Raw genomic sequence first — 17,060 nt, 5'->3', positions numbered from 1 at the left:
GGGCCTGGCAGGTGAATCCTTTTAAATACTGAGTTAAAGTCAGTTAAAAAAACAAAAAAAAAAAAAAAAAAAAAACCACAAGAGAAAACAAGTTCAGTTTCAAAGACTGTGAACTGAGCCACATCAGGAGGACAAACCTAGACTAGCATTCAGGAAGAACTGCCATAAATGGGAGAGATTTAGGGGCTAGGACAGTGTTGATTGTCTCAGTTCAACTGCGGGTTCCCTTGTTTGCCAGTACTTGCTGTGGTTTGAGTTTCTGGCTTTGTGGTTTGAGTATCATGTGATTTGAGTTTCTGGCTGACTAGTCTTAAATGTGTAGGGTCAGGACAAGATCTCTCAAGGAAAATGCTCAGGAAACTCAATGGTAGCTGAGTCTTCATGGGAGTGAGAGAAACCAGTATGACTCAAAGTTCTGATTTTTCACCAAATCCATGATCTAGACTTTGAGATATAATCGAAAGAACATCAACTACAAAATAAAAATGATTGATTCCCAGCCCCAAATACCCACCTGCCAGCATGCTTGTGAGGATTAAGTATTAACATATATGTGAAAGCAATCGTGCTGTGTTTAGTAAATACTGGTTTGGATCTTTTTCTCTCTTGCTCCTTTCTCCCCTCTCTCTCTCCCTCTCTTCCTCTATTCCTTCAGATTCTCTTCCACAATAGGTGCCTTAGAAGCATCACTCTCTGAGCATCAGACCCACTGGCTTCCAATTAAATCTGATTTTCAGTACTCACGTAGACCTTGCCACATCAACATTCAGATGCATTCAGCTACTAGCTAGGGAGATGTTCTATGCCCACATGGACGTAAGCAGTGGGTGACTGTAACCCTGAGTCAGGGTCCCTCAGGGAAGATGAGCAGAAACCTCAACAAACTCAAAGCATGTGTTTCATGTATAAGGAGAGAGCACAAGGCAAACTATTTGTCAGCTGTTTTCACTGCTGACTGGGAGGCCTTGCTGAGAGCACCCCAGCAATCCTTGTTCAAGCCTCCTGAAAGGTGATTCATTCTCTTTCGCCCTGTGGCAAATCTGTGTTAATAGTCCAAATGATATGGATTTAATAACATCATCTATATAGAAGTTATGCATAGCATTCCAAAACAGAGTTCAAGCAGACCTTGTTGATATTCATGTGATCAAAATTGTGTAGTGTTTATTTCATAAGCAAATAGCAAAAGGCAACTGCAGCCCAGAGAAAAAGTTTTGGAGATGTCTACAGAGGGTGGTAGCTGAAATGATGCAATAGGATGAGATGACTCAAGAAGAGAGTGGAAGGCAATAGATAAGGAACAGACAGGAAAAAAATAATAATAACAATGGAAAGGCATAGTCAGAGTAATAGGAAGGTACCAGAATAAAGTAGCATCTCTAAAGAATCAGGGCTAAGAATTTCAAAAAGTCAAGAGGAGTAAGGCTAAGAGTATAGGTTGAAACACAGGTTAAGATGGAGACACCTTTTGGTGTCTAACCCTTTTGGTGGTTTCCCATATCTCCTAGGATGAGATACCAAATTATTCACAATGTCCAAAAGTCCTTTAGCTTCACCTCACACCATTCTCTCACTCTCCCACTTCCAAATCTCTGCTCCAGCCTCATTGGCTTTCTTTTAATTTCTCTAAGGTAACATGTTCCCTCCTACCACAGGGCCTTTGTATGTGCTATTCCTCTGCCTGAAATACTCTTCTCCTTAGGTGCACTTGAATTTGTTTTTCCAATCTCAAAGGAAGCATCATTTCCTCAGTGAAACCTTCCCTGACTAATTCAGGCCAAGTCAAATTCCTTAATTATATGCTTTTATAGAATCATTTTTCTTTCTATCCTAGCATTAATCTCAATGTATAATTATATGTTCATTTATGTTATTTGATAAAATTGTCTCACCCACGGGAATGTAAACTTTATGAGTGGGATTCAAGGAATTCTTAACACAGCCATTAAGATTTTAACCAAATAGCAACGGTTCTGCCAACCAGAACCAAGACTGGTGTGAAAAGAGACTTTCTGTACTCTCCATCCATTAGTACATGCCTAAATAACCCCATCAAAATCACGTTGTTGTTTCTCCATGATTTAGCATTTAAGACACACCCTGGCACATCTCGAGCCTACAAACTTGTCGATTAGATTTATATAAGACAAGCCATAAAGCAGATTTTCCAGCCACTAGTTTTTAATCTTTGGAAGGACTAAAGACTTCTTTAGGAATCCAGTGAAAGCTATGGGTATTGCTCGAATGAATTGTGTCACCTCTAAAGAGCTATATTGAAATTTAACCCCCAGATCTTGGGAATATGATATAATTTGGAAATAGGGTCTTTGCAATTGGTTAAGTTGAAGTGAGGTAATTAGAGTGAGCCCTAATCCAATATGACTGATACCCTTATACAAAAGGGAAATCTGAGCACAGAGACAGGGCTTCCCTGGTGACTCGGCAGTAAAGAAGTCACCTGCAATGCAGGAGATGCAGCAGGAGCCAAGAGTTCAATCCCTGGGTTGGGAACATCCCCTGAAGAAGGAAATGTCAACCCACTCCAGTATTCTTTCCTGGGAAATCCCATGGACAGAGGAGACACAGAAACATGTATAGAGGAAGACAATATGAAGAAACAACATGAATACCTTCTAAAGCCAAGGAGTGCCTGAGACCACCAGAAACTGGAAAGAGACTTGAAACAGACTGTCCCTCAGCACCTTCAGAAGGAACCAGCCCTGCAGACACCTTGATTGCAGACCTCTAGCCTCCAGATCTGTGAGGCCTAAGTTTTCTATTGTTTAAGCCACCAAGTTTATGATCCTTTGTTGCAGCAGCCTCAGGAAACTGATCCAGATACTTTCTAGAAATAAAAGCCCTTATCAACTTCCACAGTCTTCATGTAATTTCAGGGTGTTCACAGATCCACTGAAGCCCAGTCAGTAATTCCTGCAAAGATGCTATAAAGTTCCTGGACCAAAATCCCATGGGATAAGGCAAAGAAAGAAGAGAGAAAAGAAAGTTGGCATCAGCTACTGTTCGCTATAAGTTTGTCCCTTCACCAGACACTTGACATTTATTTCCTTGAACCCTCATAACCACTTCATGAAGTCGATGTTAGCATCCCCATTTCAGAGAAGAGGAAATTGAGACCCTGAGAGATTTAACTTCATGCACAAATTCATGCACAAAATCTAGAGAGTGGCTCTGCTGGGAATATGACCTGAGTTTGTTTTACCCTAAAACCAAAGCTTTTTCCATTCTTGCCCTGCCTCTGAGCATGAGTGATATGTGAGATCCAAAGCACATGATGTGTGGTTTCCGGGGCTGTAAGGTTACAGAGAGACCAGGGTTATGCATGTGTCAGTGGCTTCGAGGGAAACAGGAGAATAGCTATAAAAAAAAAAAAAAAAAGTCATTTCTTTTAACTGCTTTCCTTCATTGTTTGACATTATAACTTCTTTTGAACTAAGGATTTTGGCATAGAAAGATTTTTGCTTTTGCTTGGCAAGGATAGAGACAACAAAGGATTAATTAAGTCAAACTGATAATGATAATTATCAACAGGCACTTTAAATTATGGTTTTCAGGGGTGGAACAGTAGTGTGGCTGAGACAGCAGAGCAAAAGAAAGTCAATCTCTCATTCATCAAAAAACATTTTTTGAGGACCCACTCGATGGTATGCTCCATGGTCTGTGGAAAGTCTGGCCACATGGAGCCTTGAATCTAGAGAGTAGAAATCAACAGTTACATCAGTCAATACAATAAAGTAAAATGTGTCTGATAAGCAAAGAAGAGTAAACAATAAACAGTAGGAATAACTGCTGGATCTAAGTTTACCTCAAAGTCCAAGTAGTGATTATCCTGCTTAGGGAGTAAAAGAGAGGTGATTTCAGGCAGAGGTCCTGTGCAAAGGTCCTGCGGTAATGGAGAATATAATACATTTGAAGACCTGAACCCAATTCATCACAACCTGAATGTGGAATGTGAAGGGGAAAAAATAATTTACCCCAAGGGCTGTTTGGAAGCTAGGTCATGAAGGGCCTTAGCAGCAGCTGTGTGATGGAGACTGGTTTCTCCCAGAGAGCAGGGGGAGGTCAATAAAGATTGGCAGCTGAGGAGGAGAGGGCTACTGGGCTCTCTGAGTCTCTGTTACTTCATGGTAAGAGATAATAAGGCCATTGTGAAGACTCAATGAGTCATTTCATGCAATACTCTTAGAATAGTGTTCCAGGAAGCATCAGCTTTTATATCATAACAGTAATATGGGCCAGACTGGGGGAGCCCTATTACTGTCAGGTGCTGCATTCTAAACACCATGCCTTTCATTCCACCCATTTCCAGAGAACTCCTCAGAGGCAAGTGCCATGGTGACGCTTTGATTCTAGCCCCCGGAACATACACAGGTTTCCAACAGGTTTGTCCTATTCCACCTTGGTCAGAGAGCGAGGTTTTTCCTCGTATCATCCTCAGACAAGATCTGAAGATCTCCAGGTCTGTGGAAGGCAGGCTGTCCAGGCTTTGCATCAGGGAGGGGCAGCAGGCAGAGTTCAGGGCACTGGACGCTCAACAGTGAACTGCAGGCCAGTGGCCCTGGCAGGCCCACCCTCCTTCTCACTTTGGGGCCCGCCAAGGCTCATCTCGTTTAGGGGTTGCTTTGAGATGGTAGAGACTCACCCCAGAAGCATGCATCAGAATCTTTATGCCATGTCTTATACTTTGTTTTACAGCTTTGAAAAAACTTAGACGCTTTGGTGAGGCCTATGGCTGGTAGTACTTAAAAATAACACACCGCTTCATCACCATAGAAAAGTCCCAGGAGATTCAGTTCACTTGAGGACTTCACTCTCATCTCCTTATATGCACTTTTAGAGAGTTACTCAAAATATGTGCAGGTGTGAGTGATAGCTCTTCCAAACATGCAGGCTGTGGGACATGAGAGTTAAGGTCACGTTCAGCCTATTCTTATTTCCTGACACCGGGCCTCTGAGGATGAGGACAGAAGCCCTAGATAACATGGCTACCAGAGAAAGCAGACTTTCTTTGTTCAGAGAGTTTCTTGTCATTAAAGACAAAAACTCATATATGCTGAGTATCCACCATGCTCAGGGACCTATTGTAGTTATTGGCTCATACATGATCTTTTACTCTATTAAACTTAGGAAGTAATTATGATTCTCATTTTTACTACTATGGAAAATACAGCCTGGAAAGGTCTATAGATCAGACCAGATTTTCATATGCACAGTTTCACTCAAAAGTCAACAGACTCCCTGTACCCTCTACCTCATTGCAGGAAGAGCCTGACGTGTGTGAAGCCCAGCACTAGCACTACCTGGCTCTGTGACAATGGACAAACTACTTAATCTTGCTGTGCTTCGAATTCCTTAACTATAAAATAGGCAATAAAAAATTTTCATCTAACAAGACTGCCGCTGCTGCTGCTGCTAAGTCGCTTCAGTCGTGTCCAACTCTGTGCGACTCCATAGACGGCAGCCCATCAGGCTCCCCTGTCCCTGGGATTCTCCAGGCAAGAACACTAGAGTGGGTTGCCATTTCCTGCTCCAATGCATGCAAGTGAAAAGTGAAAGTGAAGTCGCTCAGTCGTGTCTGACTCTTCGCGACCCCATGGATTGCAGCCTACAGGCTCCTCCATCCATGGGATTTTCCAGACAAGAGTACTGGAGTGGGTTGCCATTGCCTTCTCCATCTAACAAGACTACATTAAGTTAAATGAATTAGTATTTGTGAAATACTTAGGATGGTGCCTGATGATTAATTAGTGCTATAAACAAGTTAGCCATTATTGTTATTATAACTGGAAAGAGCAAAATCTCAACATCTCAAAATCTCAACAGAGCAGGATTTTATGGTCCTTGCTGCCCACCCTATCCTCACCCCATGTCCTTTGCCTGCCTTTTGTCTGTGGAAAACTTTAACCAAAGAATAAGTTTAATAAGAGAAATGAGAAATGTAGAAACAAAGGAAAACAGTTCAAATTTGTTTCTGACTATTTGAAACAGTCAAAATTGTTTCAATTTATTATTTGAAATGAATAATAAATATATATAACCAAATAATAATATGTAACCAAATAATAATATATAACCAAATAATAATAATGTAGTCATGAAGCATAGTCAAGGACATTTAGATCCTTCTCAAGAACTATAGATAATATTCTGAGCCATATCCTGTGAGCTGTCTTATAGCTACTGAAATCCCAGGTGGAAGAAATTAGCTACATGATAACCAGACTGTACCCACGACATGTGCAACCATAATTCCAAGAACTGGCCTCAAAGGAATGGGAACAAACGGACCCTGGAACTGAAGATTAACTGTACCTAAAACAACCAAGATGATGCTGGTCAGACCACCGATGACCAATTTGAAGATGGCTGGCAGAGATGACTGTGCTGTTTCTGCCTCCTTCTGTCTGTAAAAGATCTTACCTCACTGGATGCCAGTTGTGGGGGGTTGGGGGCTGTAGGGTGGGGGGAGTCAGCCTCTGAACAGATGTCTGCACTCCCCTGCAGTTGCTGGCATCTGAAACAAAACAAACTTTCCTTTTCACCAATCTGGCCTGTTTACTGGCTTTTGAGCGGTAGGCAGCCAAACTGTACCTTTCGTTAACAATCAGAGCAAAATCGGATATTGCCCAAGATCTCTGGTCTGAAAGTGTATACATATAAATAAATATACGTATAAAAAAAAACAAGACAAAGAACATTCAATACCCAACCTCAATAGCTCATTCCAAGAAATCTTCCCTTAAAAGAAAAGAAACCTCCAAAGCAGATACATGAGAAGTGTTGGGTTTTAAAAATTGTTTTCCAGTAAGAGCTAATTCCTTTATTTGGGTCTCTCACACCCCCTCTCATTTTCCCCATAGCATAATTAAGGATCTGGATGAACTGGATAATACCATTTTAGTCCCATGATTATCTGCCATTGTTATTGGCACCCTGAGGTGGAGCGCATCTAGAGAATTTTAAAGGAGTTTTATGGTCATTAAAATCTTCAGCCTCAAACTTTATTCAGCTTATCCTCAGCTACAACTGGGATAATGAAAAGATAAAGATTTCGTGACATTCCTTAACAAGCTTACTCAGTAATCCTAAATTGCTGCTGTGGGTAGGCTCCCAGAACTTTCTATAGGCTCTTCTCAGAGTTTGTTGTTCTATGAATTAAGTTCATTTAGCAAATCTATACTGATCATTTATCTGTGCAAATAACTATGGAGAATTTTTTTTTAAAGTTGAAGACAGGACTTTCTCTTGAGAAAAATAAGGTCTAGCTGGGAAACCATGAACTGGTCTCACATTAAAAGTAGTATGTGACTGTCCAAGTCCAGCTAGGGTGTTAGGATGGCATCAAAATAGCTCTCATACACTGGCTGAAATGTGATTGAAACTATCACATCATAATTTCACTTTTCAACTCAGATTTTTGCCAATCCCTCCCTCCAAAAAAAGAAAAAAAATCAAATGACTACTTGTCCTGCTCGCTTCTAGGCCAGCGGTTCTCCAAATATATTCTCCTGAATATGTGTGTTTTGGAGATAAGAGGACCCAATGATTCCATTGCCAGCAAATGGAAGACTCCAAGATTTTAATAGCCCATCAAGTTGAATTAACACCTTTGATAAAAGTTAGAAAACCGATACTAAGAAGATTGCCCCAACTCTCAAAGATGAATCAAGGGAGTACCAACGTTTTCTTTAAAAACTAATGAGCCTATGCCAAGAAATGGTCAGAGTATTCATTAAAACCTAAAAGTGTCACAGCTGGACTACAAGAATTTAGTTGGAATTTTTTTTTAAGTTGGTGACACTAAATTATCATCTTAATTTGGGGGGAGGATTTAGGGAGGGTGGCTTAAGAAACTTTGTAAGGCTCTCAACTTCATATCACAAAATGCTTTCTAGAAATTCACCAACATACAGGTCAGCTGCTGTGCATGAGTCCTTATTCCATCATCAGCCCTCAAACATCACTGGGAATTATAAACTTTTTAATATTTATCAATCAAAGAAGATGAAAATGGTATTATACAGCTTAACTTGCACATCTTTGATTACTACTGAAGTTGGACATTTTAACATGTTTCTTAGACATCTGTCTTTCTTATTTATGAATTGTCTACTTATGTCCTTTGCTTATTTTCTAGTGAACAATGAAGACTAATGATTAATAAAATGTCATATTTTGTAGGAAGTGTTGTAAATGTTTTCCTCGATTTGTCATTTGCCTTTTAATCTTCTTTGTTATTATATTATTTATATATGTAATATTATAGTCTATTATATATAATATAGGGTTATATATATTTTGTGTCAGTGTTTATATAGACAATTTTATATAGTCAATCTGTTTCTCTCACTCTCTTTTTTGCTTAAATGCTGGAATCCAACATCAGGCTGCTTTCCTATGTTTTATTTTAGTATTTTAGAAATCCTGGAGTGGTTTTATACTATTTTAATATCCATGTCTTTAATGCACTACAATTTATTTCAGTGCATGGTATGGGTAAAACTACAGCTATATTTTGTTTCTCAAAAAAAGAATTATTTTCCCAATACTTTTTTAGTAAGAAAACCCATCCTTCCCATGGGCTTATGATGCTTATTTTGAAATGTTAAATTTGTGTGTCTCTTTCAAGACTGTTGTGCCTAATGATTTATATGTGAATTCAACAGTCTGTCCAACTTTTTGTCTAACACTTCATTTTATTTTTTTTTATTTTATTTTTAAACTTTACAATATTGTATTAGTTTTGCCAAATATCGCTTCATTTTATAACTAGCATTTCATAGGGAAAGTGCACAACCGTGCTTTCTTTTCTTCTCTAGCCTTGATTTTTTATTTTTCCAAAACAAAATTTAAAATTATTTTGTGAAACTGCAAAGGAAAGCGTTTGGATTAGAATTATATTTTTAACCCCTATTTTAAGTGGAAAAATTTATAGACTGCTGAGTAGGTAATTTCAGGAACTAATTAAAATTATTATATACTGCTGCACATTTATGAAGTTTATGTATCTTTTTTAGCATATAGTTTCTACAAATTTCTTCTAAGGGTTATTTCCAGGAGTCTTTGTTTTCCTGATGCAAGTGAGTTATAATTTTTGCTCTCATTTTATTTCTGATTATGTCTATTATTTTTTTAAACTATTGATTGAAAAAAAATTCACCTTCAAAATATCTTCTGTCCAAACAGATGTTCAACTGAGTAACAAGAGGCCAGTCTCCCTAAGAGGCAGACACATTGAGTTTACAGGTGTTGTGCACAGGGGAAAGTGGGCCTCTGTTCAGAAGCTGTGCACCTGCTTTCCATAATGCCAGCCTGTATCTTTCCTCACACAAGATGAATTTATTGCATACTGATGGAATCTTTTCGTAACGAGGTGCTTCTTGACATTGAGCTTCTAGTTAAAGTGTACCTCCTCAGAGAGGCCTTCCCTGACTGTCCCATCTAAAGTGGCTATTTATTCACTCTACTCCATCACTCTTTTTTCTCTGTATAGTTCTCTTCACTCTCTGGCTTTTTCAATGGTCTGTGTGTTGCCTGCCCACTCACCAACACCAGAATGGAAGCTCCCTGAGGACAGGACCTGGCCTGTCTTGTCCTTCACTGTATCCCAGTACCTAGAAGAGAGTCTTATGCGTAGTTGCATTTCAGTAAAGCTTAATGATTAAATGAATTCCTGAGACTATGAACTGATGATGCTTCTTCAGTCTGAAAACCACAATCCCAGGACCCTTTTCTCTCTCCGGGGACTTCATATACTGTTAACGATGGCCCACTGTCTGTTCTATTTCACTCCTGGCTGCTGTTAAAAATAACATTGTTATTGTTGTTAACCACTCAGTCATGTCAGACTCTTTGTGACCCCATGGACTGTAGCCCACCAAATTCCTCTGTCCATGAATCTTCCACGCAAGAATACTGGAGTGGGTAGCCATTCCCTTTTACAGGGGATCTTCCAGACCCAGGGACTGAACCCAAGTCTCCTGCATTGCAGGCAGATTCTTTACCATCTGAGGCACCAGGAAAGTGACAGTGAAGTCACTCAGTCGTGTCCGACTCTTTGCGACCCCATGGACTGCAGCCCTCCAGGCTCCTCCGTCCATGGGATTCTCCAGGCAAGAATACTGGAGTGGGTTGCCATTTCCTTCTCCAGGGGATCTTCCCAACCCAGGGATCGAACCCATGTCTCCCACATTGCAGGCAGACACTTTAGCCTCCCAGGGAAGCCCCAGAAATAGTATTACCTGGAATTAATTCAGGAAAGTGATGTTATTGAGAAGTGGCACGAAAATAGAGGATAAAGGGATGACTTTGGCTACTCCAGAAATATTTTCCCACTGCAGAGATACCTGCTGGCTTTCTGACTGATCAGGACACGCTTTTGGCAGAAGTAGTAACAGTGGGTGAGAACATTTCTACCTTATTCCTGCCTGCCTGTTGCTTTTCAAAGCTTAGGGGCAGAATAGTCTTAGCCATTGCTCAGCTAAGCCCTCTGATAGCTAATTAGTGATCATTCTTGCAGATTGATAAACTGCTGATGGATTCTTCCTGTTTCTAGCACTATGGTAGCTTTGTATCTTTGTTTGTTTGTTTAAATGGACATTTGACCATGAAGTTGGGGGAAAGATAAAGTTCTACCACAACCCAGAAGTCCACAGGCAGTGCTGTCAATTAAACAGAGATGATGGTTGTGGTTTTACATTCAACTCATATTCAAAACTGAATGTATAGAACTGTGTTTTAATGTAATCATTCAGTCTTTTCCTCATTTAATAAACATGACTTTTATAAGTAATGTTCTAGCAACATGTACCTAGGAAGTCAAATAATAGTTAAAAATTGTTATCAGTTGTCCTCTTAAGGACATTGATATGAACCTCAGTGTTATCATTTATGAGATGGGAATAATAATAATAAGTTTCTAGCTCAAAGGTTGTTGCAGAGATTAAATGAAGTAATCAGTATAAAATTCTGAACAGAGACCCTGACATAAAGTAAGTATTGGTTGCTGTTCTTTAAGATTGAGGTTGATACTATTTTAGTTTTATGTATCCTTAATATATTCTGTGAAAAATGGCAAGAACTACAAGAGCCACACTTATTAAGAGAAAGTCACTGTTATCTTTTAAAACTAAGCTTATATTATCCCTCATGGTACCTGAGTATGGCTAAGAGTGGGTACATTTCTGCCTATGGGTGTGAAGCAATGGAGACTGGACAGAGGTATCCCAGAGGACAGGCCAGCTAGTGGATCTATGAGCACATAGAAGGCACTACCTTCATAGGTCACCTTAGGTAAGATCCTTAGAAGATTTATACAGTCATAAAGGCTTGATTTTGTTGGTCAATGAAGGGTTGGTCAGACTCTCAGGGGAAAGAAACCAAAGTAGGAAGTATCTACCATTTTGAGGGCCTATTACCTACAGAGTTATTGACTACATACTTTATACTGTTTCATTCAATCCTAACAAAATCCTTTAGTAGACCTAGAGAAAATTTAGGCTCACAGAGAGTTCCAATAACTTGTCCAAGGTGATAAGGGACCTAGTCAGCATTTGAAGTCAGTTCAGTTCAGTTCACTCGCTCAGTCGTGTCTAACTCTTTGTGACCCCATGAATCGCATCTCCATCACCAACTCCCAGAGTTCACTCAAACTCACATCCATCGAGTCGGTGATGCCATCCAGCCATCTCATCCTTTGTCGTCCCCTTCTCCTCCTGCCCCCAATCCCTCCCAGCATCAGAGTCTTTTCCAATGAGTCAACTCTTTGCATGAGGTGGCCAAAGTACTGGAGTTTCAGCTTTAGCATCATTCCTTCCAAAGAACACCCAGGGCTGATCTCCTTTAGAATGCAGATTTGAACTCAAGTGTGTATAATTTCAGGGCTTTCTCAGTGGTTCAGCAGTAAAGAATCTGCCTGCAATCCAGGAGCTGTAGGAGATGGGAATTTGATCCCTGGGTCAGGAGGACCCCCTGGAGGAGGGAATGGCAACCCACTCCAGTATTCTTGCTTGGAAAATCCCATGGACGGAGGAGTCTGGTTAGCTACAGTCCATGGGATCACAGAATCAGACATGACTCAAGCAACATACCATGCATGCTTGTATAATTTCAAGCCCATTTCCTTTCTGTTATAGTCCACAGTCTCTCTTAGAAACTGACAAATACTAAGCAACTTAACTTTGTTGAGACGGGCGTATAAACTAGAATGACAATGCATTATTTTACAATGGTGCTTTGAATCTTTTCAGTGAGTAGAATACTTGCCTGTGATAACAAATTATTTAAGAAGTAAAATTTCTAATCCGAAGGGAATCCACCTAATCTGGAGGAGTAATTCTTCTTGGCCACGGAATTTATTGAATTATGCCTGATCCATAGGGCTAGTTAAATATTTCTCTCCTTTTTGGGTGTTTCTGTTCATGCAGGTTGGCTATTGCTCTGAAAAGCCAGGGTCTAGGGTAGGTGGTATTAGGCACCAAGGCAAATACTTTTCTCCTGTGTCCTTGCTCCCTTCCTTTGCTGCCAGAGGGTCTGATGTGTTGCCCTTTGGCTGACCCAGGATGATAAGATCTACTTGAGTTGGGATTGGTAGTAGAGCAGACACACCTAGTAATTTACCCCGCTCTGGTTTGTGGCTTCCTTGGCCTCTACTTCCTCTGCTTGATCTCGCCTAATTCCCCAGAGTCCTACAGAAGTACTTGGGGGCCAGAGTCCCAGCTAAATAATGGTGATGGTTCACTTGGCTCTGTCTTCTGAGCATGCGCCTCTATGGATCCTTGACAAGAGAGGGAGTAAAATCTGGATATTCATGGATTTTGCCCAAAGTAACAACACATGATTTTAATCTCAAAATTGTCCCCAGTGTTCTCCAGATATCTGCCAGATTCCATAGTTTTCTCTCCTGCATGCAAACAGTGCCAAATCCTTGGTCCTAGATTCCCTAACTAAATTCCACATAAACCAACCTCCTTCTGCTAAACCACTTTGTCTTCAGACAAAATGAGAACATGCTAGTGTTCTTTCATATCAGCCCAGTTTCCACAGCATGTTAATGAAATAGCATTCCAATGGCAATCTTGCTTTAATAGGACTTCATGATTTCTCCAGTTTTTCAGCCCTGAATATGCAGACCTTCTTTTTCCATGGCTTAAATCTAAATAACTCTTTTATCCATTCATTATGTATTTATTGGTCCTATGTTTCCAATCACAGAGCTTAACCTTATTTCTGAGTTTGGAAGCAATTAAGTTTAGCCTATTTGTATCTGACTTCATTAAGTAAATTTGCTACTAACATTCTTCTAGAGATATATGCTATGCTATGCTATGCTATGCTATGCTAAGTCGCTTCAGTCGTGTCCAACTCTGTACGACCCCATAGACGGCAGCCCACCAGGCTCTGTCGTCCCTAGAGATATATGGATCTATCTAAATAGAAAAATTATTAAATAGTTTATTTTTGAACAAACTGGTCATACCAAATGGTTATATAGGGCAAGAACCTAGGGAAATTTTTATCTGCATTCTAGGAGCACCCGCTGCAAATACTTTTTTTTTTAATCTATCAGTCTTATATTATTGGAACTAACTGAATCACCTAAAGACTTGTTTCCCCCTCTTCCTAACCTTTAATCCAGGAAATGCAAAGTTCTCATGACAGAACTAGAAAGATAAGGGGTTTAGAAAGAGTAAAATAGACTCATGAGTTTTAGAATTGTATGATAATCCATTTTTAAATAAGAACTATCTACATTTTAATATAATTTCCACACAATGTTAAACTAAGAAGTGTCCTCCAAGGTTTAATTGCTACACACTTGAACACACAAAAATACTGAACTTTAGTTGTTCTGACAAAATAAAAGTCATTTTGAATTTTTTGAACTGAAAAAGCGGAGTCGGTACTCCCCAAATTAGTAGACTCTCTCATTCAGGCTGTTTTTCTTTATCATTAAATGACAACATCTACTATGAGGTCAACAGATCCACAGACATGAAAATAATTCTAAATTTCTGACAGAAGAGACCAATGGTTAGTGGCTTAGGAAAGAACATTCAGTTTGGAAATGCTGTATATTAGGATGACTTAATAGAGAGACATTTGAAATGAAAATCTCTAAGGTGCTGCTCCAGTATGGCTTGAACTGTTCTTATGTTTATTTATCTATATATACATCACAATAAACTGTGGAAAATTCTGAAAGAGATGGGGATACCAGACCACCTGACCTGCCTCTTGAGAAACCTATATGCAGGTCAGGAAGCAACAGTTAGAACTGGACATGGAACAACAGACTGGCTCCAAATAGGAAAAGGAGTCCGTCAAGGCTGTATATTGTCACCCTGCTTATTTAACTTCTATGCACAGTACATCATGAGAAACGCTGAGCTGGAAGAAGCACAAGCTGGAATCAAGATTGCCGGGAGAAATATCAATAACCTCAGATATGCAGATGACACCACCCTTATGGCAGAAAGTGAAGAGGAACTAAAAAGCCTCTTGATGAAAGTGAAAGAGGAGAGTGAAAAAGTTGGCTTAAAGGTCAACATTCAGAAAACGAAGATCATGGTATCTGGTCCCATTACTTCATGGGAAATAGATGGGGAAACAGTGGAAACAGTGTCAGACTTTATTTTTTGGGGCTCCAAAATCACTGCAGATGGTGACTGCAGCCATGAAATTAAAAGATGCTTACTCCTTGGAAGGAAAGTTATGACCAACCTAGATAGCATTTTGAAAAGCAGAGACATTACTTTGCCAACAAAGGTCCATCTAGTCAAGGTTATGGTTTTTCCAGTGGTCATGTATGGATGTGCGAGTTGGACTGTGAAGAAAGCTGAGCACCAAAGAATTGATGCTTTTGAACTGTGGTGTTGGAGAAGACTCTTGAGAGTCCCTTGGACTGCAAGGAGATCCAACCAGTCCATCCTAAAGGAGATCAGTCCTGGGTGTTCATTGGAAGGACTGATGTTGAAGCTGAAACTCCAATACTTTGGCCACCTGAGGCGAAGAGTTGACTCATTGGAAAAGACTCTGATGCTGGGAGGGATTGGGGATGACAGAGGATGAGATGGCTGGATGGCATCACCGACTAGATGGACATGAGTTTGGGTAAACTCCAGGAGTTGGTGATGGACAGTGAGGCCTGGCGTGCTGAGATTCATGGGGTTGCAAAGAGTCGGACATGACTGAGCAACTGAACTGAACTGAACTGATATATATATATATATCAGTAACTTTGGATTGAGAATTTATGATGATATATCAAATGGTTTCTCCTCCCCCTTTCCTCCTTCTCCTCCTATTCTTTTATTCTTACCCTTATTCTTACTCTTCAATTATCTTTGCTGTTTGGGACATAAATTGAGTTGAGCTAGAATTTATTGGATTGCTATAATCATGATTTTTTTATATTAGACACCTAAATATCTAAGCAATGCCTTTAATGTCAAGCTACCAGAAGTACTGGGGTCCATCTAAAATCTTTGCTGTGCTATTGTTTGCTTTAATATAATGTGAGTTATGGCAATAAGAATACACATGGTTGCTGATCTGATTAAAACTGTTAAGTGAGAGAAATTTAACTAAAAAGACACGTCATGAAAGTGTGCACCTTTGTTGGGTTTGAAACACCACTTTACTCACTCCTGTGATGCTAATGTGCACCATAGGTCTTAAAATTTCCTAAAGTCTTGCAAGACAGATCAGTTTATGTTTTCACTTTTTTACCCCCAAGCCCTTGGAGCGACCAGAGCTACTAACGAAAGGCCACTTAATACTTTAGAATCAAAATGTTTTGCAAAAGCAAAGGACCCTGATAATAAGATACTAAATTGCAACTGTTGATCATGCATGCCCATCAACTAATGTGATCACAGAATGTTTCAGAAATAACTTTTAGTCTTTTTCTCACCAAAAGTTTTCAATTTAGCTTTTATACAACTTTGTTTTTCCTGGAATTTAACTGTGTTAAATTTTGCAGTAGAATTTAATGGAAAACTTGACTTTGCTAAGGGTACTTGTTCCATAAGATAGGACAGCTATACCATGATTCCACAACAAAGATACCACTTCTGCCACAAAAATGAAGCAAAATCAAGAGACCCTAAATATCTATTTTATATAACCCCCCTACCCTATCCCAAGACTATACTATTAATCAAACAAGTTTGTGTATTTAGCTAACTTGGAATTTTCCAGTAGTTTAGATTGGTGCCTTCTGGTTGGGAAACTAATGCCAATGTTTTCTCAGCCTTTCTCCAAGGTGAGAAAACTAATTAACTAGGCTGAGAGGTTATTAAATAATATACTGTAGATTTGAAAAACCATTTCACAAGAAAACCTGTGACTTATTGTGGCTTTCTTTAGTTTTGTTTATTGATATTATAGAGCTCAAGTGAGGTTATAATGATAACAGTCATACTTTAATAAGAAGAGTACTTGTTTTATCATCAAAAAGTACCCTAAGGAAGGAAAAGAACACTTAGCTATCCAATTTGAGCAAATGATATGTTAAAATAAATATACAACATACCACTGGGAATGTTATAGCTGCAACTGAAGTGTAGCACACACAAACACATATACTCAGATTACCCAAATACCAAGAATGCTGTGTGTGTGCATTCAGTTGTGTCCAACTCTTTGTGACCCCATGGACTATAGCCCACCAGGCTCCTCTGTCCATGGAATTTTCCAGGCAAGAATGCTGGAGCAGGTTGCCATTCCCTTCTCCAGGGGATCTTTCCAACCCAGGGACTGAACTCACATCTCCTGCATTGTAAGCAGATTCTTTACCATCTTAGCCTCCAGGGAAGATGTATCCACCGCCAATTATATCCCACTGCTTGACTGTCGAAAATGCATTACACGTCTCATCTTTAAATAGGAAATAAATACGGTAACTGTGTTAATATTTGCCCTAATGAAAGCAATATGAATTTAAGAATAGCGATATAAATGTGTCATTCTCCTTGAATAAAATATACTGCAAATTATAGCCCAGTTTTTTTTCTGTACATGTTCCTGAACTAATAATTCTG

The 17,060-nt window shown here is 39.5% G+C and overlaps 1 long non-coding RNA gene across 1 annotated transcript; it reads right to left on the bottom strand.

The window, feature by feature from the left end:
* Positions 1–323: 323 nt before the first annotated feature.
* On the bottom strand, positions 324–5,290 carry LOC129658545 (uncharacterized). Its single transcript, XR_008717399.1, has 3 exons — positions 4,661–5,290; positions 3,824–3,901; positions 324–3,709 (listed from the first exon to the last, which is right to left on the bottom strand). It is a non-coding gene; the product is annotated as an uncharacterized LOC129658545 (long non-coding RNA).
* Between the last annotated feature and the right edge of the window lie 11,770 nt (positions 5,291–17,060).

The sequence above is a fragment of the Bubalus kerabau genome, chromosome 8, assembly GCF_029407905.1.
Source record: "Bubalus kerabau isolate K-KA32 ecotype Philippines breed swamp buffalo chromosome 8, PCC_UOA_SB_1v2, whole genome shotgun sequence".
Lineage (NCBI taxonomy): Eukaryota > Metazoa > Chordata > Mammalia > Artiodactyla > Bovidae > Bubalus > Bubalus kerabau.
This window is presented reverse-complemented; position numbering and strand designations above follow the sequence as displayed.